Source organism: Hordeum vulgare, chromosome 6H, assembly GCF_904849725.1.
Source record: "Hordeum vulgare subsp. vulgare chromosome 6H, MorexV3_pseudomolecules_assembly, whole genome shotgun sequence".
Taxonomy (NCBI): Eukaryota; Viridiplantae; Streptophyta; class Magnoliopsida; order Poales; family Poaceae; genus Hordeum; species Hordeum vulgare.
This window is the reverse complement of record NC_058523.1, coordinates 371,024,549-371,048,114: the sequence shown is the minus strand read 5'-3', so window position 1 is coordinate 371,048,114 and position 23,566 is coordinate 371,024,549. Positions and strand designations below refer to the sequence as shown.

At 42.0% G+C, this 23,566-nt stretch overlaps 1 long non-coding RNA gene across 1 annotated transcript; it reads left to right on the top strand.

The window, feature by feature from the left end:
• Window positions 1-20,108: 20,108 nt before the first annotated feature.
• On the top strand, window positions 20,109-23,125 carry LOC123404250. The gene is made up of 5 exons (XR_006611697.1): window positions 20,109-20,421; window positions 21,203-21,430; window positions 21,688-21,828; window positions 21,909-21,971; window positions 22,278-23,125. It is a non-coding gene; the product is annotated as an uncharacterized LOC123404250 (long non-coding RNA).
• Window positions 23,126-23,566: the final 441 nt, after the last annotated feature.

Sequence of the window (23,566 nt, the reverse complement as noted above, 5' to 3'; positions counted from 1 at the left end):
AGGATTATAGGCAATTTTAATAGAACTTTCATTGTCACACAAATATGGAATTTTTCTAACATGAATGCCGTAATCCTTAAGAATATGACGCATCCATAGTTTGAGAGATAAACATACCCTCTTTCAATTGTTTGATTTCCAACCAAAGGAAGAATTTCAGTTCACACATCATAAGCATGTCATATTTCTTTGATGTCAACCTTCCAAATTTCTCACTAAAATGCGGGTTAGTAGAACCAAAGATAATATCATCCACATATATTTGGCACACAAATAGTTCTCCATTAACTCTTTTGGTGAATAAGGTTGTGTCAGTTTTTACCAATCTCAAAACCCTTTTCAATGAGAAACTTCGTTAGGCATTTGTACCAAGCTCTAGGGGCTTGTTTAAGTCCATATAAAGCTTTACGAAGATTGTAAACATGATTAGGTTTCTTAGAGTTCACAAAGCCGGGAGATTGTTTAACATCAACCTCCTCCTCAATTTCACCATTTAGATAAGCACTTTTGATATACATTTGGAAAAGAGTAATATCATGGTTATTGGAGAAGAATGAGAATGGCTTCAACTCTAGCAATGGGGGTATAAGTCTCACCATAGTCCATACCTTCAACTTGCGTGTATCCTTGGGCTACGAGACGCGCCTTGTTGTGTATGACCTATCCATCTTCATCTTGCTTGTTCCAAAACACCCATCTTGTACTGATGATGGTGTGATCTTCCTTGGGCTTTTCCACAAGTGTCCACACTTGATTCCTCTATGGGAGGGGAGATCGGATCCACATACCCTTGTAGATCTCTAAGCGGGAAGCGTTAAGAAACGCGGTTGATGTAGTCGAACGTCTTCGCGATCCAAATCGCAATCCGTCCCATGAACTCTGTCCAGATCTAGCGTTGAATGGACAGCACCTCCGCGTTCAGCACACTTGCAGCTCGATGACGATCTCCGCCTTCTTGATCCAACAAGAGATACGAAGAGGAAGTTGAATTCTCCGGCAGCACGACGGCGTGATGGTGATGATGGTGGAGCTATTCCGGTAGGGCTTCGTCGTACCATACCGAATTAGCGACGGGGTGTCACGAGGTGGTGGAGGGAGAGAGGGTTGCAGCGTGGATTGACGTGTCAAAATCCTCTCTCACCTCCACTATATATATGTGGGAGGGCGGGGTGGCGCCCTATGGAAAAATTTCTAGGGTTGGCCGGCATGGCAAGGAGGAGGAGGAGTCCCCCTCCAATATGGTTTGGAGGAGGAGTCCCCTTCTCTTATTTGCTTTGGCCCATCTCCTATCTTTCCTTTTCCTTTGACCGAATAGGCCAACTTGGGCTTGCCACCAGCCCACCTGGGGCTGGCGCCACCCTTGGGCCTGTTTGGTTCCCTCCCGGTACTTTACCGGTGATGCCCGAAATCCTTTTGGAAGCCAAATGGACACTTCCTATATATCAACCTTCGTCTCCGGACCATTCCGGTAACCCTCGTGATGTCCGGGATCTCATCCAGACTCCGAACAACATTCAGTTACCAACATCAATAATTCAACTATACCGAAACGTCACCGAACATTTAGTGTGCAGACCCTGTGGGTTCGAGAACTATGTAGACATGACCTGAGAGACTCTCCAGTCAATAACAGATAGCGGTATCTGGATGTCCATATTGGCTCCTACATATTCTATGAAGATGTTTATTGGTTGAACCTCTATGTCAAGGATTCATTTAATCCCGTACGTTTTTCCCTTTGTCCATCAGTATGTTACTTGCGCAAGATTCGGTCATCGATATCTATATACCTAGTTCAATCTCGTTACTGGCAAGTCTCTTTACTCATTCCATAATACAAAATCCCAGGACTAACTCTTTAGTCACATTGCTTGCAAGGCTGGTTGTGATGTTGTGTTACCGAGTGGGCCCCGAGATACCTCTCCGTCATACAGAGTGACAAATCCCAGTCTTGATTCATGCCAACCCAATAGACACCTTCGGAGAAACCGGTAGAGCACCTTTATAGTCACCCAGTTACGCTGTGATGTTTGATACACACAAGGTATTCCTCTGGTGTCCAGGAATTGCATGATCTCACGGTCATAGGAACAGATAAATTGACATGCAAAAATACAGTAGCAATAAACTGACACGATCAAATTCTACGTTCATAGTTTGGGTCGCGTCTGTCACATCATTCTCCTAATGATGTGATCCTGTTATCAAGTGACAACACTTGTCTATGGACAGGAAACTTTGACCATCTTTGGTCAACGAGCTAGTCAACTAGAGGCTTACTAGGGACAATGTGTTGTCTATGTATCCACACATGTATCTCAGTTTCCATTAGATACAGTTCTAGCACGGATAATAAACTATTACCTTGAACAAGGAAATATAATAATAACTATTTATTATTGCCTCTAGGGCATATTCCCAACAGTCTCCCACTTGCACTAGAGTAAATAATCTAGCTCACATCACTATGTGATTTACAATGTAATGAATCTAATGCCCACACAGTTCTGGTGTTTATCATGTTTCGCTCATGGAAGAGGTTTAGTCAACGAGTTCGCAACATTCATATCCATGTGCACTTTGCAAATATTTATGTCCTCCTCCTTGATGTAATCGGATGGAATTAAAGCGTCGCTTTATGTGTCTGGTCCTCTTGTGAAAGCTTGGTTCCTTAGCTAGAGCAATGGCACGAGTGTTGTCACAGAACAGAGTCATTGGATCCAGTGCACTGGGCACAACTCCAAGATCTGTCATGAACTCCTTCATCCAGACACCTTCCTTAGCCGCTTTTACAGCAACTATGTACTCCGCTTCGCATGTACAATCATCTACCATGCATTTCTTGGAACTGCGACTGCTCACTGCTCCCCCATTAAGAATAAATATGTGTCCGGTTTGTGACTTATAGTCATCCGGATCAGTGTCAAAGCTTGCATCAACATAACCCTTTACGAAGAGCTCTTTGTCACCTCCATAAACGAGAAACAGTTCCTTAGTATTTTTCAGGTGCTTCAGAATATTCTTGACCATTGTCCAGTGCTCCATTACAGGATTACTTTGAAACCTTCCTACCATACTGATGGCAAGGCTGACATCAAGTCTTGTGCACAACATTGCATACATGATAGAACCTATGGCTGAAGCATAGGGGACGACATTCATCTTTTCTCTATCTTCTGCAGTTATTGGGCATTGAGTCTTACTCAACTTTATACCTTGTAACACAGGCAAGAACCCCTTGTTGGACTGTTCCATTTTGAACTTCTTAAACAATTTATCAAGGTATGTGCTTTGTGAAAGTCCTATCAAGCGTCTTGATCTATCTCTATCGATCTTGATGCCCAATATGTAAGCAGCTTCTCCCAGGTCCTTCATTGAAAAACTTTTATTCAAGTAATCCTTTACGCTTCCCAAAAGTTCTATATGGTTTCCAATCAGAGATATGTCATCGACATATAATATTAGAAATGCTATAGAGCTCCCACTCACTTTCTTGTAAATACAAGCTTCTCCATAAACTTGTATAAACCCGAACGCCTTGATCACCTCATCAAAGCGCTAATTCCAACTCTGAGATGCTTGCACCAGTCCATAAATGGATCGCTCGAGTTTGCATACTTTGTCAGTACTCTTTGGATCGACAAAACCTTGTGGTTGCATCATATACAACTCTTCCTTCAGAAACCGTGAAGGAACGCTGTTTTTACATCCATGTGCCAAATTTCATAATCGAAAAATGCAGCTATTTCTAACATGATTGTGACAGACTTAAGCATCGCTCCGGGTGAGAAAGTCTCATCATAGTCAACTCCTTGAACTTGTGAAAAAACCTTTGCCACAAGTCAAGCTTTATAGATGGTGACATTACCATGTGCATCCGTCTTCTTCTTAAAGATCCATTTGTTCTGAATTCCCTTTCACCCTTCAAATAATACTTCCAAAGTCCATACTTCGTTTTCGTACATAGATCCTATCTCGGATTTCATGGCCTCTAACCATTTCTTGGAATCTGGGCCCACCATTGCTTCTCCATATCTTGTAGGTTCATCATTGTCCAACAACATGATTGCTAAGACGGGGTTGCCATACCACTCAGCAGCAGTACGTGCCCTTGTCGACCTACGAGGTTCCATAGCAACTTGATTTGAAGTTTCATGATCATAATCATTAGCTTCCTCTTTAACTAGTGTAGGTTCGGCAAAAACTTCTTTCTGTCCAACGCCACGATCTGGTTGAAGCAAAGGTTCTATAACCTCATCAAGTTCTAACTTCCTCCCACACAATTATTTCGAGAGAAACTATTTCTCAAGAAAAGCTTTGTTCTTAGCGACAAACACTTTGCCCTCGGATCTGAGATAAAAGGTATACCCAACTGTCTATTTTGGGTATCCTACGAAGATGCACTTTTTCGCTTTGGGTTCCAGCTTTTCAGGCCGAAGCTTTTTGACATAAGCATCATGACACGTCTCCGTCGTATATACTTTTCCAAACTCTTTTACCCTTGTTTTGGACTCTAATTTGCAGGATTTGAATGGAACTAACCCGTACTGACGCTGTTTTCAGCAGAATTGCCATGGTGTTGTTTTTTTGCAGAAATGAAAGTTCTTGGAACGTCTTGAAAATTTATGGAGAATTTTTCTGGAAAATATGAAAAATATGTGCGCAAAGATCCACTGGAGGGCATGGGCCAGTGGGCCACAAGCCCTGTTGCCGCGACCACCCCCCTGGCCGCGGCTACAACGCTTGTGGGGCCCACGTGGCTCTGCCGCCCCCAACTCTAGCTCTATAAATTCACTTTCGCCCAGAAAAAAATCAGAAGAGAAGATTTCGTCGCGTTTGCGATACGGTGGCGCCGCCACATCCTATTCTTCATCTGGAGGACAGATCTAGAGTCTGTTTTGGGCTCCAGAGAGGGGAAATCATCACCATCATTATCATCAACCTTCTTCCCTCCCCAATTCCATGAAGCTCTTCATCGTTCGTGAATAATCTATTCGTAGGCTCGCTGGGCGGTGCTGAGTAGGATGAGATCTATCATGTAATCAAGTTAATTTTGACGGGGATTGATCCCTAGTATCCACTATGTTCTGAGATTGATGTTGCTACTACTTTGCCATGTTTAATGCTTGTCACTAGGGCCCGAGTGCCATGATTTCAGATCTGAAATTATTATGTTGTCACCAATATATGTGTGTTTTAGATCCGATCTTGCAAGTTGTAGTTACCTACTATGTGTTATGACCCGGCAACCCCGGAGTGACAATAACCGGAACCACTCCCGGTAATGACCATAGTTTGAGGAGTTCATGTGTTCACCAAGTGCTAATGCGTTGTTCCGGTTCTTTATTAAAAGGAGAACCTTAATATCCCGTAGTATCCTTTTGGACCCCGCCGTCACGGGAGGGATGGACGATAGATGTCATGCAAGTTCTTTTCCCTAAGTACGTATGACTACACACGGAATGCATGCCTACATCACATTGACGAACGTGAGCTAGCCACATATCTCTTCGTGTTATAACTGTTGCATGATGAATATCATCCAAACAAATCACCGACCCATTGCCTACGAGTTTGTCCCACTGCTGCTATTACTTGTTTTGCTCTGCTTCTATTACTGTTGTTACTTGTCTTGCTCTGGTGCTGTTACTACTGTTGCTACTTGCTACTGCTGCTACTTGCTACTGTTGCTTCTTGCTACTGCTGTCACTACTGTTGTTCCTTGCCACTACTGTTACTCGTTACACTCCTGCTACCTGCTACAATTCTGGTTCGCTCATCGTTGACGGGAAAAGACAATTTCCGTCAACGGGCAACTTCTAGCGCCATTGATACAACAGTTAGGAATTGTCTGCCGTCAACAAATCATTTCTGGCACCGTTGTTATCATACTACTTTGCTGCTGATACTTTGCTTGCAGATACTAATCTTTCAGGTGTGGTTGAATCTGACACATTCAGCTGCTAATACTCGAGAGTATTCTCTCACCTCCCGACTGGCGTACCAACAAATTGGGTCGAATACTCTACCCTCGAAAACTGCCGCGAACCCACGCGCTGGTGGGCCTTTGCAAGACAATTGCTAATTGTTGAGCAACTCGAAGCAGTTCTGGCTCTGTTGTCGCGAAGGCATCAAGTCGGGGACTCGTCAACAACATTCTTCTAGTGTCGTTGCCGGGGACTGCCGTTAGCAGCATTTTTCTGGCACCGTTGCCGGGGAGGCGATTGCTATATTCTCTGAGTCACTTGGGATTTATATCTGCTGATCACTATGAAGAATCTGAAAGATCCAAAAACCAAAGTCTTGCCCTCAACTACGAGGGGAGGTAAGGAACTGCCATCTAGCTCTGCACTTGATTCACCTTCAGTTATGAGTAAGTTTGCGACATCACCTCCTACTAGAAATCTTGATATGTCGCCTATGCTTGATGATGCTTATGATGCTACTATGCCTGATACTGCTAGAGATGATATGCCTGATACTGCTAGAGATGCTATGCCTGATACTGCTAGAGATGCTATGCTTGATACTGCTAGAGATGCTACTTTGCCTGATGTGCCACTAGGGGTGTTCCTTGATGCTCATATTGCTAGAGTTACTACCAATGCTCGTGATGCTTCTGAAACTGCCGATACTATTGAGATAGAACCTGCTTTTGCTCCTGCTAGATCTAGCTCTCCTAGATATGAATTGCCTGATATACCTGAGGGTTGCGTTATGGAGGGAGAGATAGGTGAGGATTTTCTTGCGTGTAAGGATGCCTATGACGCTGAGAAATTACTTCTCAAGTAGAAGGAAAAATCTCTGAAATCTAGGATGAAATACGACCCGAAGTTTGCCACTTCACCTATCTTTATCACCGACAAGGATTATGAATTCTTTGTCGATCCTGAGATAATCTCTCTAGTCGAATCTGATCCTTTCCACGGTTATGAATCTGAGACGGTCGTAGCCCATCTTACCAAACTACACGATATAGCCACCCTTTTCACTAGTGAGGAGAAGATCCGCCACTACTATATCCTTAAGTTGTTTCCTTTCTCTCTAAAGGATGACGCTAAAGCCTGGTTCACTTCTCTTGCTCCTGGATGTGTGAGTAGTCCCCAGGATATGGTCTATTACTTCTATGAGAAATATTTCCCTGCCCATAAGAAGCATGCTGCCTTGCAGGAAATATACAACTTTGCTCAACTCAAAGAAGAGAGTCTCCCACAAGCTTGGGGGGGGGGGGCTCGTCCAGCTACAGAATGCTTTGCATGATCACCCTCTTAAGAAGAATGAGATACTTGATATCTTCTATAACAGACTTACTGATGCTTCTAGAGACCATCTAGATAGTTGTGCCGGTTGTGTTTTTAGGGAACAAACTGTAGAACAAGCTGAGACTCTATTGAATAACATCTTGATCAACGATAATGCTTGGACTATTCCCAAACCACCTCCTAAGCCAAATCCGAAGAAAAGAGGTATTCTATTCCTCAGTCCCGAAGATATGCAAGAAGGCAAGAAATCTATGCAAGAGAAAGGCATTAGATCTGAAGATGTCAAAAATCTACCACCTATCAAAGAGATCCATGGTCTCGATAACCCGATACAAGTAGTAGAAGTAAATTCTATGCGTAGGTTTGATGAGAGTGATATTCCTTTTGATAAACCTGCTAGCATATGCTTTGATGAATTTGACAACTTTGTTGACAAAAAATAGAGTTTCAATAATTATGTTAGCAGATGTTTGGAACAAAGTACTCGTATGCTTAGTCATCTAAGTGCTTGTGTAGACAAAAATGTCAATGATCTGAAGCTTCTGAGTAAACATGCCTCTATGATTACTACTCAGGTAGAACAAGTACTTACAGCTCAGAATGACCTCATCAATGAATTAAATGACAACTCTGTCAGAGTCATTACTAGAGGAGGCAAAATGACTCAGGAACCTTTGTATCCTGAGGGTCATCCTAAGAGAGTTGATCAAGATTCTCAAGGAATTAATGCAGATACGCCCAGTCATCCTAAGGAGAAGAAGAAGGATGATAGAAATCTGCATGTTAGTTCACCAAATACTGGCACACCTGAAGAACCAAATGATATTTCTGCTTCTGATGGAGAAACACAATCTAGTGATGAACATGAACCTGGTGACAATATGGACTGCGATGTTCATAATGATGCTCAACCTAGCAATGATAAGGATGTGGAGATTGAACCTACGGTTAATCCTGATAACCCACAACCTAAGAGATACGATAAGAATGACTTCACTGCTAGGAAGCATGGTAAAGAAAGGGAGCCATGGGTTTAGAGACTTATGCCCTTTCCTCCTAAGCCATCCAAGAAAAAGGATGATGAGGATTTTGAGCACTTTATTGAAATGATAAGACCCGTCTTTCTGCAAATGCGGTTAGTTGATATGCTCAAAATGTCTCTGTATGCCAAGTACATAAAAGATATCGTGACCAATAAACGAAAGATACCAGATCTTGAGATCTCCACCATGCTTGCCAATTACACTTTCAAAGGTGGAACTCCTAAGAAACTTGGTGATCTCGGAGTGCCCACTATACCTTGCTCCATTAAAGGAAACTACGTAAGAACTGCCTTATGTGACCTTGGAGCAGGAGTTATTGTTATTCCTCTCTCTCTTTATCGTAGACTTGAACTGGATAAGTTGACACACACTAAAATTTCTCTGCAAATGGCCGACAAATCAACTGCTTTCCCTGTCGGCATTTGCGAGGATGTGCCTGTTGTGGTTGCTAACACCACTATCTTAACAGACTTTGTTATCTTGGATATTCCCGAGGACGATGCCATGGCTGTCATCCTCGGAAGACCCTTTTTAAACACTGCAGGGGCTGTTATAGATTGCAATAAAGGTAATGTCACTTTCCATGTCAACGGTAATGAGTACACCGTGCACTTTCCGAAGAAACGATATCAAGTACATTGCATCAATGCTATCGAAAAAACTTCATCGATTCTTATTGGGAGCTTTGAATGCCCTATTCCTCATATCAAGATGAAGTATGATTTGCTTGTTGGGGAGATTCATATCCCCATTGAGGTGACTTAGTGGCTATTCGAAAATTCTCCGGTCTCTTTTGCGATTCGAGAAAGTTTTGTCATAAGGATTTGATCAACCCCATTGACGGATTTCTTTCGATGACCATGAAATGGATGAATCAAAGAGTCACCTACCCCTGTTTTAAGCTTTCACTTTCTTTTGCTTAGAAGAAAAATGATAGGTTTAGTTTAGTTTTTCCTGTTTCCTGTCTTAGCGTCCGGAGAAAAATACCTCGACAATAAAAGTTCTCCGATGGTCCTAAAAATCTAGTATGATTTTTTCTAGAATATTTGAAAAATACTGGGACTAAGAGCTGGCCTGGGGGCCACCCGAGTGGGCCACAAGCCCTGTCACCGCGGCCACCCCCCTAGCCGCGGCAAGCAAGATTGTGGGGCCCATAGGACCCTCTCCACTCATTCCAGCTCCCATCCTCTTCTTCTTCCTCCAGAAAAAATCCTTTCACAGCTCAAACCCGTGTTCTTGCTCATTTGGCTGTGATTTTCGATCTCCTTCCTCAAAGCATCATTCTCCGAACCGTTTTGGGGAAATTACTCCTTGGTAAGTGACTCCTCCATTGGTCCAATTAGTTTTTTCTCTAGTGCTTTATCCTTCGCGTATTCTTGCTACCTTGGTGACCCTGTTCCTGAGCTTGAAATGTTGATTTTAGCTGGTCCCAAGTAGTTTTAGCACGTGATACGGTCTCTAGGCACTAGTAGGAGTAGTTGCTACAAGGTGTGGTTGGTCTTTATTCACTTTTTTCTTGAACTTCAAAAATTTCAGCAAAGAGAAATTATGTTCAGGAGGAAGTTTCATGGTGGTTCCTCAAGTAAGAAGGGTCCCCGTATATCTATTCGGGAGCCCAATCCTTATCAACTAAGGGACGCACCGGTACAACCATGTGAATGGCCTTCCGATGAGTTCATGATCGAAGCAGGCTTCAAGGATGAGTTTGATAAACTTGTCCACAATGTCGGGTTAAAAGAATTCCTCTCAGATAAATGTGAACAGTATGCTATGCTCACTGCCTCTTTCGTGCGTAGATTTACATTTTCAGTTGGCCGTGACTCATCCATACTGATTGATTTGTATGATAAATCCTATGCCATGGATTTGGAGGATTTTAATAGGATTTGCAAAATATCCAATGGGGGTAATCTTAAAGATCCTGCTAAATCTTCGGTTAGAGATTTTTTTCTCTAGTATATCTGTTGGAGAAACTAGAGACATCACGCAAGATACCATAGGAAGCATTCATTTCCCTCCCTTGCACTACTTTAGCCTCTTCATAGGTAGATGCATTAACGGTAAGGTTGAACATTGTCACCTATGCGCTTCCGATCTTAGTATCCTTAAGAGCGTAGTTACGGGTGACAAAAGCTTCAACATAGGAGCTATTATAGCAAGGAGGCTGAATAAGAATGCTATTGAGGGAGATTTCTTTGGCGGCATCTATGCCACTCGCATAGCAAATTTTATTGGAGTACCCATCCGCGCAGGAGATCACCCGCTCCATACATCTTTCCTTGACCGCGTCGCTTTGACACGCTACCAGTTTCTTGAGAGGGATGATGAATCCCTCCTATACTGATTGATATTTAACCGGCAGCGTGTCTTCCATATTACCCTTCCTGCTCCTGCTTTCTTTGACTTTCAGGTTAAATGGAGATACTACATAACCACAGGAGAGGCATAAGAGTATGAGAGGGAGGCAATGGCTGCTCGTCTTCGTGAGGCAGCTATTCAGGCAGTGGCTGCAGCGCTCCCGTATAACCCCGACTATGATTTTGGGTTTTGCCAGGACCGTCCTTGGGAGTAGACCAAGCTAGGCCAAAAGCCTAAGCTTGGGGGAGTATGTGTTCTCACCGACCTTACATTGATGCTTATGCTTTCACTTTGTTCGTCGGTGTTCACACTTTGCCACTGTATTATCCATGCTAGTTTATTTTCCATTTCTTGTTTTCTTGTGTTTTTGTGTCCTTTTGAGAAAACCCAAAAAGATTTTCCTTTCTTCTTTTGCTTGTTGGGAGTTTTCCCGTGTAAATAGTTTTCTTTTTTTCTTTGGGTCAAGGTAGAAGATATTGGTTACAATGTTTAGTAGCTCTTGCATGCATACATGTTTAGCTTTCAAAGAGCCATATTACTTTGTCTTCTCCTTTGTGTTTGCCTGCAGATTCAGCTTAGTCCAATGCACGAACACTCTTATTATTGTTCACATCATTCCATTGTGCAAGTGAAAGGCAATAATGACGATATATGATGAAGTGACTGAGACTGAAAAAGCTGGTATGAACTCTATCTATTTTGTTTTTGTAAATATGACTAGCTTGTCATCCCAGATTCAGCTTTGTTGTGAGAGAACCATGTTTGCAATGACAACTTAGAGATCATAGTTTCTGATGCCATGCTTATTTAGCTAGGAACTTATAATGGTTCGTCTTGAATGCCAACATAGATTTTGAGATGACTATGATGTAGTATGATAAGATGGTATTCTCCTTTGAACGATTCAAGTGGCTTGACTTGGCGCATGTTCATGCATGTAGTTGAAACAAAATCAACATAGCCTCTATGATGTTCGTGTTCATGGTGATTTATATCATGTTCATGCTTGCACAACATGTTAGTCAAACTCATTGCATTATGATGACTGTTGTCGCTCTCTAGTTGGTCGCTTCCCAGTCTTTTGCTAGCCTTCACATGTACTAAGCGGAATACTACTTGTGCATCCACTTCCGAAAACCCAAAAAGTTTTTCCATGAGGGTGCACCATACCTACCTATTTGCGGTATTTACCTGCCGTTCCAAGTAAATTTGCATGTGCCATTCTCTAAACCTTCAAGAAATAATCTGTTTTGCATGCCCGAACCGCTCATGTGGTGACAAGGGGCTATTGATATCTTCCATGTTAGGCGTGTTATCCTCGACATGTGTTTATTCACTGTCATTCACGAGAAAGGGGCCGGTAATTGGAATGCCCAGTTCCATGCTTAAATCGAAAACATAACTGTAAAACAAGACTCCCCCCGGATTGATGTTAGTATGGACGGTACCCGAGGATTCGGCTAGCCGTGGAGTGTGATTGATTGGTGGTGGGGGAGTTAAAACTTTACTTTTCTGTTTGGGAACCGCCTATAGCATGAGTAGCGTGGAAGATATTGAGAACTCTTGGTCATTGCGTTGACAATGAAGGCATGCGACCCAAAATTATTATCTCTGTTTTCAAAGCTTGAGCTCTGGCACCTCTTCAAATCAATGTTTCCCTCTACGAAGGGCCTGTGTATTTATTTTCCTGTTGAGTCATCCTCTTCTTATATAAGCACCAATTAGAAAGCACCTCTGTCATTTTTATGCTTTGCTTTTGATTGATATTGAGTATGACTATGACTGGATCTTCATTGCTATGAATTACAATGTTTAGTCAGCCCTTGATCTTTGAAAGTGCTCTGCATTTATGTTTTGCGGTCTCAGAAAGAGCTAGCGAGATACCACCTATTCATATTGCTTCATGCCTGTTTTGATTGAATTGTTGGTATCTGAAACTCATTATTATTTGCTCGCTAGCTGATTATGCCATTGATATTATGTGGTTAACTTGTGATCTTGCTGAAATTCTGGTTATGAGTTAGACATAGTTGCAACAACAAGATCAAACAGAGTTTGTCAAAGTTTTTCTTTCTCTTTCAGTTTGTCAACTGAGTTGCTTGAGGACAAGCAAGGTTTTAAGCTTGGGGGAGTTGATACGTCTCCGTCGTATCTACTTTTCCAAACTCTTTTGCCCTTGTTTTGGACTCTAATTTGCCTGATTTGAATGGAACTAACCCGGACTGACGCGGTTTTCAGCAGAATTGCCATGGTGTTGTTTTTGTGCAGAAATCAAAGTTCTCGGAACGTCCTGAAAATTTACGGAGAATTTTTCTGGAAAATATGAAAAATACCTACGCAAAGATCCACCGGAGGGCATGGGCCAGTGGGCCACAAGCCCTGTTGCCGCGGCCTCCCCCCTTGCCGCGGCAACCAAGCTTGTGGGGCCCCCAACTCCGGCTCTATAAATTGACTTTCGCCCAGAAAAAAAATCTGAAGAGAAGATTTCGTCGCGTTTGTGATACGGAGGCTCCACCACATCTTGTTCTTCATCTGAAGGGCAGATCTGGAGTCCGTTTTGGGCTCCGGAGAGAGGAAATTGTCGCCATCGTCATCATCAACCTTCTTCCCTCTCCAATTCCATGAAGCTCTTCATCGTTCATGAGTAATCTATTCGTAGGCTCGCTGGGCAGTGATGAGTAGGATGAGATCTATCATGTAATGAAGTTAGTTTTGACGGGGATTGATCCCTAGTATCCACTATGTTCTGAGATTGATGTTGCTACTACTTTGCCATGCTTAATGCTTGTCACTAGGGCCCGAGTGCCATGAGTTTAGATCTGAAATTATTATGTTGTCACCAATATATGTGTGTTTAAGATCCGATCTTGCAAGTTGTAGTTACCTACTATGTGTTATGACCCGGCAACCCCGGAGTGACAATAACCGGAACCACTCCCGGTGATGACCATAGTTTGAGGAGTTCATGTGTTCACCAAGTGCTAATGCGTTGTTCCGGTTCTTTATTAAAAGGAGAACCTCAATATACCGTAGTATCCTTTTGGACCCCGCTACCACGGGAGGGATGGACAATAGATGTCATGCAAGTTCTTTTCCCTAAGCACGTATGACTACACACGGAATGCATGCCTACATCAGATTGACGAACCGGAGCTAGCCACATATCTCTCCCTGTTATAACTGTTGCATGATGAATATCATCCAAACAAATCGCCGACCCATTTCCTACGAGTTTGTCCCACTACTGGTGTTAATTGTTTTGCTCTGCTGCTGTTACTGCTATTACTTGTCTTGCTCTGCAGCTGTTACTAGTGTTGCTACTTGCTACTGCTGCTACTTATTACTGTTGCTACTTGCTACTGCTGTCACTACTGCTGTTCCTTGCCACTGTTCTTACTCGTTACACTCCTGCTACCTGCTACAATTCTGGTTCGCTCGTCGTTGACGGGAAAAGACAATTTCCGTCAACGGGCAACTTCTGGCGCTATTGATACAACAGTTAGGAATAGTGTGCCGCCAACAGATCGTTTCTGGCACCGTTGTTATCATACTACTTTGCTGCTGATACTTTGCTTGCAGATACTAATCTTTCAGGTGTGGTTGAATCTCACACATTCAGCTGCTAATACTCGAGAGTATTCTCTCACCTCCTTACTGGCCTACCAACAAATTGGGTCGAATACTCTACCCTCGAAAACTGCCGCGAACCCATGCGCTGGTGGGCCATTGCAAGACAATTGCTAATTGTTGAGAAATTGGGAGCAGTTCTGGCTCTGTTGTCGCGAAGGCATCAAGTCAGGGACTCGTCAACAACATTCTTCTAGTGTCATTGCCGGGGACTGCCGTTAGCACATCACATCCCCAAACTTTAAGAAACGACAACTCTGGCTTCTTGCCAAAACACATCTCATATGGCATCGTCTCGACGGATTTGGATGGTGCCCTATTTAAAGTGAATGTAGTTGTCTCTAATGCAAATTGGTAAGAGACGTCATAGAACACACCATATCTAATAAAGTGCGATTACAACCTTCGGACACACCATTACGTTGCGGTGTTCCACGCGGCGTCAACTGTGAAACAATTCCACATTGTCTTAAGTGAGTGCCAAACACATAACTCATATACTCACCTCCTCTATTAGATCGCAGGAACTTGATCTTCTTGTTACGATGATTCTCAACTTCACTCTGAAATTGCTTGAACTTTTAAAATGTTTCAGACTTGTCTTTCATCAAGTAAATATACCTATATCTACTCAAATCATCTCTGAAGGTTAGGAAATAACAATAACCACCGTGTGCCTCTATGCTCATCGGTCCGCACACAATATGTATAATCTCCAACAAGTCACTTGCACGCTCCATTGTTCCAAAAAAGGAGTCTTAGTCATCTTGCCCATGATGCATGGCTCACATGTGTCAAGTGATTCAAAATCAAGTGACTCCAAAAGTCCATCAACATGGAGTTTCTTCATGTGTTCTATGCCAATATGACCTAAACGGTAGTGCCACAAGAAAGTGGAGCTATCATTATCAGCTCTACATCTTTTTGCTTCAATGTTATGTATATGTGTATCATAACTATAGAGATTAAACATGAGCAAACCCCTCACATTGGGTGCATGACCATAAAATATATTACTCATATAAATGGAACAACCATTATTCTCTGACTTAAATGAGTAACTCGTCTCGCAATAAACAAGATCCAGATATAATATTCATGCTCAACGTAGGCACTAAATAACAATTATTTATGTTCATCACTAATCCCGATGGTAACTGAAGTGAGATCCTGCCGACGGCGATCGCATCCACCTTGGAACCGTTTCCCACGTGCATCATCACTTCATCCTTCGCAGGGCTTCATTTATTCCATAGTTCCTGTTTCGAGTTGCAAACATTAGCAACAGAACCGGTATCAAATACCCACACACTACTACGAGAGCTGGTGAGATACACATCATTAACATGTATATCAAATATACCTTGTTTGGCGTTGCCCACCTTCTTATCGACCACGTACTTGGGGCAGTTCCGCTTCTAGTGACCAGTCCCCTTGCAATGATAACACTCGGTATCCGGCTTGGGTCTAGCCTTGGGTTTCTTCGTCCGAGGGGCAACAACTTTTCCACTCTTCTTGGAGTTACCCTTCTTGCCCTTACCATTTTTCTTGAAACTGGTGGTCTTGTTGACCACCAACACTTGATGTTCTTTCTGGATTTCTGACTCAGCGACTTTCAGCATCGCAAACAGCTTGGCGAGTGATTTATTCATCCCTTGCATGTTATATTTCAATACAAGGCCTTTATAGGTAGGTGGCAGTGACTGAAGAACTCTATCAGTGATAGCCTCTTGCAGGAGAGCAATCCCCAACTCAGCTAGACGGTTAGCGTACCCAGACATTCTGAGCACATGATCACTGACAGACCCGTTCTCCTCCATTTTGCAAGCATAGAACTTATGGGAGGTTTCATACCTATCGATCCGGGGATTCTTCTCAAAGATGAACTTCAACTCCTAGAATATCTCATACGCTCCATGACATTCAAAACGTCTTTGAAGTCCCGATTCTTAGTCATACAAAACTGCACATTGAACTGATGAGTAGTCATCCTGACGTGTCTGCCAGGCGTTCATAACATCTCGGATCGCCGGTTAGGGTGGTGCATCACCTAGCAGCGCATCAAGGACATATTTATTTTGGGAAGCCATGAGGATAAGCCTCAGATTACAGGCCCAGTCAACAAAGTTGCTTCCATCATCTTTCAGCTTAGCTTTCTCTAGGAATGCATTAAAATTGAGGGTTGCTACTGCGCGAACCATTGATCTACAACATAAATTTGCAAAGGTTACTTAGACTATATTCAAGATAACTGAGTTTAGTTAATCATATTAGTAATAAAATCCCACTCAAATTGACATCCCTCTAGTCATTCGAGTGACACATGATCCAAATTCACTAATTCAAGTTCGATCATCATGTGAGTTGAGTTAGCTTCAATGGTGAACATCTCTATGTTGATCATATCTACTATATGACTCATGATCGACCTTCCGGTCTCTTGTGTTCCGTTCTCTTGTGTTCTTGAGTTGAGTTTAACCCGAGTGTTCCGCGTGTGCAACTATTTTGCACCCGTTGTATGTGAACGTAGAGTCTATCACAGCCGATCATCAAATGGTGTCTCGAAACGACGGACTTTCGTAACGGTGCACACTCGGGGAGAACACAATTTTATCTTGAAATTTTAGTGAGGCATCACCTTATAATGCTAACTCTTCCTAAGAAAAAAAAGGTGCATAAAAGGATTAACATCAGATGCAAATCATAAGTGACATGATATCGCCATGAACTTGTGCTTCTTGATCTCCATCACCAAAGCACCGGCATGATCCCCATCGTCACCAATGCCACACCATGATCTCCATCATTGTGCTGCCATCGAGGTTGTCGCTCTAACTATGTTGTTACTACTAAAGCTACCAACTAGCGATAAAGCAAAGCATCACCAAGCGCAAAATAATTAAAGACAACCCTATGGCTCCTGCCGGTTGTTGTAGCATCGATGTGCAGGTTGATATTTAACTACTCCAACATGATCATCTCATACATCAAATATACCATATCATGTCTTTGTCCATATCACATCACAACATTCCCTGCAAAATCAAGTTAGACATCCTCTAATTTGTTGTTGCAAGTTTTACGTGGCTGCTATGGGTATGAAGTATGATTGCATCTTACTTATGCAAAACCACAACGGTGTTATGCAAGTTGCTATTTAACCTTCTCCAAGGGCCGCCTCGGTCAAATCCGATTCAAGTAAAGTTGGAGAAACAGACACCCGCCAGTCATCGTTATGCAACAAGTTGCATGTTAGTCGATGAAACTGGTCTCTCATAAGCGTACGAGTAATGTTGGTCTCGGCCGCTTCATCCAACAATACCGCCGAATCAAGAAAAGACTAAGGAGGGAAGCAATATAAATATCAATGCCCACAAAATCCTTTGTGTTCTACTAGAGATGTCATCTATGCATAGATCTAGCTCATGATGACACTGTTGGGAAATGTTGCACGGGAAACAAAAAAATTCCTACGGACACGCAAGACCTATCCATGGTGATGATCATCTATGAGAGGGGAGATCAGATCCACATACCCTTGTAGATTGCTAAGCGGGAAGTGTTAAGAAACGCGGTTGATGTATTTGGACGTCTTCACGATCCAAATCGCAATCTTTCCCACGAACTCCGTCACGATCTAGCGCCGATCGGACGGCACCTCTGCATTCAGCATAGTGTAGCTCGATGACGATCTCCGCCTTCTTGATCCAGCAAGAGAGACGAAGAGGAAGTTGAATTGTCTGGCAGCATGATGGCGTGATGGTGATGATGGTGGAGCTACTCTGGCAGGGCTTCACCATACTGTACCGAACTAGCTACGTGGTGTCACGAGGTGGTGGAGGGAGAGAGAGCTACAGTGTGGACTGAAGTGCCAAAAGCCTCTCTCACCTCCACTATATATAGGTGGGAGGGAGGGGTGGTGCACTAGGGAAAAATCCCTAGGGTTGGCCGGTGCGCCAAGGAGGAGGAGGAGTCCTCCTCCAATATGGTTTGGCCCCTCTGCTCTATTTCCTTCTTCCTTCGACCGAATAGGCCCACTTGGGCTGGCCACCAACCCACCTAGGGCTGGTGCGCCACCCTTGGGCCTGTTTGGTTCGCTCCCAGGTGGGGGCCTCTCCCGGTGGAACTCCGGAACCCATTCGTCACTCCCGGTAGTTTACCGATGATGCTCGAAATCGTTTCGTAAGACAAATGGACACTTCCTATATATCAATATTCGTCTCCGAACCATTCGGAAACCATCGTGATGTCCAGGATATCATTCGGGACTCGAAACAACATTCGGTTACCAACATCAATAATTCAAGTATATCAAAATGTCACTGAACCTTAAGTGTGCAGACCTTACGGGTTCGAGAACTATGTAGACATGACGTGAGACACTCTCCGGTCAATAACCAATAGTGGGACTTGGATGTCCATATTGGCTCCTACATATTCTATGAAGATATTTATCGGTTGAACCTCTATGTCAAGGATTCAGTAAATCCCGTATGATGTTCCCTTTGTCCATCGGTATGTTACTTTCCCGAGATTCGATCGTCGGTATCTCTATACCTAGTTAAATCTCGTTACTAGCAAGTCTCTTTACTCATTTCGTAATACAAAATCACATGGCTATATCTTTAGTCACATTGCTTGCAAGGCTTGTTGTGATGTTGTATTACCGAGTGGGCCCCGAGATACCTCTCCGCCATACGGAGTGACAAATCCTAGTCTTGATTCATGCCAACCCAATAGACACCTTCGGAGATACCTGTAGAGCACCTTTATAGTCACCCGTTTACGTTGCGTTGTTTGATACATACAACGTATTCCTCCAGTGTCCGGGAATTGCATGATCTCATGGTCATAGAAACAAATACCTTGACATGCAGAAAACAGTAACAATAAACTGACACGATCAAATGCTACATTCATAGTTTGGGTCTTGTCCATCACATCATTCTCCTAATGATGTGTTCCCGTTATCAAGTGACAAAACTTGTCTATGGCCAGGAAACCTTGATCATCTTTGATCAACGAGCTAGTCAACTTGAGGCTTGTTAGGGATAGTGTGTTGTCTATGTACCCACACATGTATCAGTGTTTCCATTCAATACAATTCTAGCATGGATAATAAACGATTATCTTGAACAAAGAAATATAATAATAACTATTTATTATTGCCTCTAGGGCATATTTCCAACAACTCAATGCTAGAGATGAAAGAATAATTCTCATAAAATTTAGCTAAGCGAAGATTTGTTTCAGCGGATGATCTTTGTACACTCTTGCTCGAACTCCTGGTAGCTTCTTCTTGTTGGATGATGGAGCTTCTTCATCGTCATCTTATTGCTCGTTGTCGTTGACGGTGTCATCTTGAAAGCACGTATGCTCCCTTGGTGTTTTTGATAATTCATGACAACGTACATTATCTCTTGGACTAACACTTTTACCTAGTATATTTCAGGTATAGACCACAGAGAGCATTGGCTAAAGGATTGTAAGGACAAGGCCCTTGATGAAGGAAAGGAAATAGAATTGACTCAAGCTTCAACCTAGAAGTCTCTGCATTTTACTTTTGTGAGAAATCACTTTGAGTCCATAGGAAAGCCAATCTATACTTATACTAATTCTAGACTCTCGAGAAATTCCCACGTTAATTAGAAATCAGTACCCGTTTATTTGGTGGGGCCAAATTATTACGGTGGAGATTAACCCGTAGGTTTATTTGGTGGGCCGAATTATTGAGGTGGAGATTAATCCATAGGAATCCTTTCACCCTAATATTCCTTGCTCTTTTTTCCTCTCCCCACGATGGAAAGTATTCCATGCATCTATCTCTCCCCGGTGGAAAAACAAATATACAGCCCAACTTCCCTTCTTCTTCATTATCTCTCTCTTTCCCCCATGGAACTAATATCTTGCCCACCGTCCCTTCCTCTCCATTATCTCTCTCTCCTCATGGAACTATTTCACGGTCGTTTGTTCTCGCTAATGTCTCTCCCCCATAGAAATCAAAGCCATTATCTCTCTCAAACTACTGCAAAGCAAACGGGGGCATAGATCTGAGAAAACAAAGAGGGGTCATGGATCTGGCGTGGTCAAGAGGCTTACTGCTTCAGAATTGTTTTCGTGATCTGGATCAGGTTCCTTCTAAAACTATTTTTTGTTGAATCTTTTTCTTGCTGTTTTATCATCCTACATTATAATTTGGATTCGAATTAAAAAAATCGTATCTCACTTTTGATCATGGTGTGCTAGAATTCATCCTTATCAGGATTTAGATTTCACCCTAATTCTTCTCACGTACAATTTTTGGGTGCCTCAAGGAGATGGGGTCGGAACACAATTAGGCCCGAGAGGTGTACTTATAGATATATATCTTGCCATCTTGGCTATATTTGATTTCTTCGGGAAGCACATGGTGTCCAACCCTCTAGCCCTGCCCCTGGGTTTCCCAGGACACATCTCCCATGGGAGCATGGGAAGCCGTCACACAAGCACAAGAGATGCTGGAGAAACAGAGTAACCGCATCGCCTGCAGCTCACTATGTGTGGCATCCAGGAACCTGCATTAATTTTAGACGACATGCTCAGATCCATGCCATGGCATATACATCATGTACATTATGGATACATGCAAAAAACGTGTACAGTGTTTAAACCTGATCAGCCAGCTAGGTAAAATTTCATTTCAGACATTCATTACAATACTTCAGTTCCGTCTCCTTGAGCTAGGATTAATACATTAATGGTATGTATCTCTAAATATTGTGTATCTAATAATTGATATTAGTATCTTTATCTTTAGGTGTTATAGAAATTACGATTATACTTTGTGATATTTCTTTTCTTCAGATCGGTCTATCTGTTAATGGTCGTTGGTTGGCCGGCCGGCGTTCTTATTGGTAGACTTTCTATGTGCAGCAACGTGGTTAAGTCCATTAGAGAAATGCCGGTTCATGCTGATGATTGTCAATGGAGCTTAGATGTGGCTGTAGAAGTATAAAAGGCTCCACGGATGGCGTTCTTATTGGTAGACTTTCGATCTGCATAAACGTGGCTAAGTCCAGGTTCATGCTGATGATTGACAATGGAGCTTACATGTGGCTATAGAAGCATAAAAGGCTTGGTGATCAGACATGATTGATCAGAGTAAGGCACTAGCATGCAGTTTCTGTATTGGTTCATAATTTAGTAGTTCTCAGCGGATATATGGTTGATTGGATTGAGGAGACTTTTGTGTAGTTTGTAGTTTAATATGTTTGTAAAAATTGCAAGAAAGTAGTACAGTATAATATAAGTTGGCACAACCGCACATGCCACGACCGTAGGTTGCTCCCAGTACTTCTTCTGCCACCAAGACAAACGCATATTATTTTCCCCACAACCTTCATTGGTTCTTTTTACAGTGGGACACAAGTACAAGGATGTAAGCACATTGACTAATTCATGGAGGACGCACCAAAAAAGGCTGGCTAGCTAATGGATCGACCGGCCGGAAGAACGGAACACATGCTGGCCGGCGAATGCCCATGTCCGGTCAAGACAAGGTCCCTAACTATATCTTGGTTAGCTCTAACAAGTAATTGCGCATGTGCTGTTCCTGATGTTATTTACTAACTATACTTAGGAACGCGAGAAAGGTCATGGTGTAATATGACTTGCTGGAGCCAGGTTACATTGCTGGACCAAGGTCTGCATCTATATCACTTAAGTTTTTCTCTTATGTTATTTTTTTTCCTGTATATGCCTATTTTACCTTTATGTGATATTTGATTTCTTACTTTCGATTTTTTTAGTATTATTAGCTAGATGGTTGTGTTTGGATTGCAAGATTTCTATTTCCTGATCAACGCTATATTCATTTTATCTTATTTGAGAATGTACTAAGGCATTAGAGTTTAATTGCTCATATATTCACAAACCTTATATTTGACTTTGCAATACATCTATATGAGTAGACCTGCCGAGACTATTAATACATTGCCCTACTTTACAGGATAGAATCCAACAAGAAAAAGTGATAGATGCCCCGGAAAAGAACAACTTTGATTTGCATAAATCTCAGGTATTGTCATTTAGCCAAATTGATATACTAAAGGTGGCCTTTTGTAGTTTACATTCTACAAGAACGTTTGTGTTCAATTAGTCTATGAACAACAAAATTTTTGTTTTGTTTTGCATCCACATATATAGGTAGATCTTTATAATAATTATGATTTAGATCTGGCGTAAATTAGCCAAAAAATTATATATTGATACAAATATATTTCTACTTCAAACTATATTTTAACATGGTTTTTAATGCTTATTCGAAGTACAAGTAAATCGAGGAAATGCATTATAAACAAAATTTTCTCACAGAAGTGTCAACTTTTATGAAGTATGTGATTCAATATAGTATCATCTCTTTCAGTATAGTATTATAAACAAGTAATACGATGTGTGTGTTATGTATCCAAATCCATCCGTGTCTGAGACAGTTGTGGTAAGTCTATGCATTGTTGTTAAAGAAATATTCTAGCATTCCTAGCGTAAGAAAAGAACGAGGGTGATTTGAAAATTACAAACAAGAAATTGTATCAAAAATATGCATGTGTTATTTCGTCTTCGCTACCCAGATTTTGCTGCATCCAGCATGTCATCCGCAAAACGTGGTCAATGGATGCTAAACCAGATATGTAAAGCTGTTGTTTGCAAAACATGATGTATACGATATTTTCTGTTTGTAACAAGTTAATTTATCAGTATATTTTGTTTGGCATGAAACTTATAGTTTTGTTGTTGTACTCTATAATTTAAGCATTGTCTTGCTTAACTAGAATAATATTTTGCTGTTTGGTAGTATTTTATTTAATTCTCTCCCGGCAGTCTTAATTACTTGCTTGCATCCTATCAACAAAATTATCCTAAGCTACCTATAAAATCCATATAGTATCGCTCTCACAAACATTGTCGTCATATAAAAGTTGTTTGGTCCCTTGGTCATTCCTATTATAATGGTCACCAAATTCAAAACTCAATGGTATATAAGCAATAGTGGAATGAATCACCAAGAAGTTATATTGATGAAGGCATCAAGGGTGCATGGTACACTTGAAGTTGGTGACTTGGCAACTCTACATCCTTACCTAGGAGTTGTGCCACTATCAGCATTAAAATAGCACATCATATCTAATGATTCTTTTCAACCTCTTTCTCAATTATATACATCCCCAAAAGTAATTGTTTCATATTTATTATTCTAAACTTTCATGAGTATTCGAAATAGGTATTGAGTGTACCATT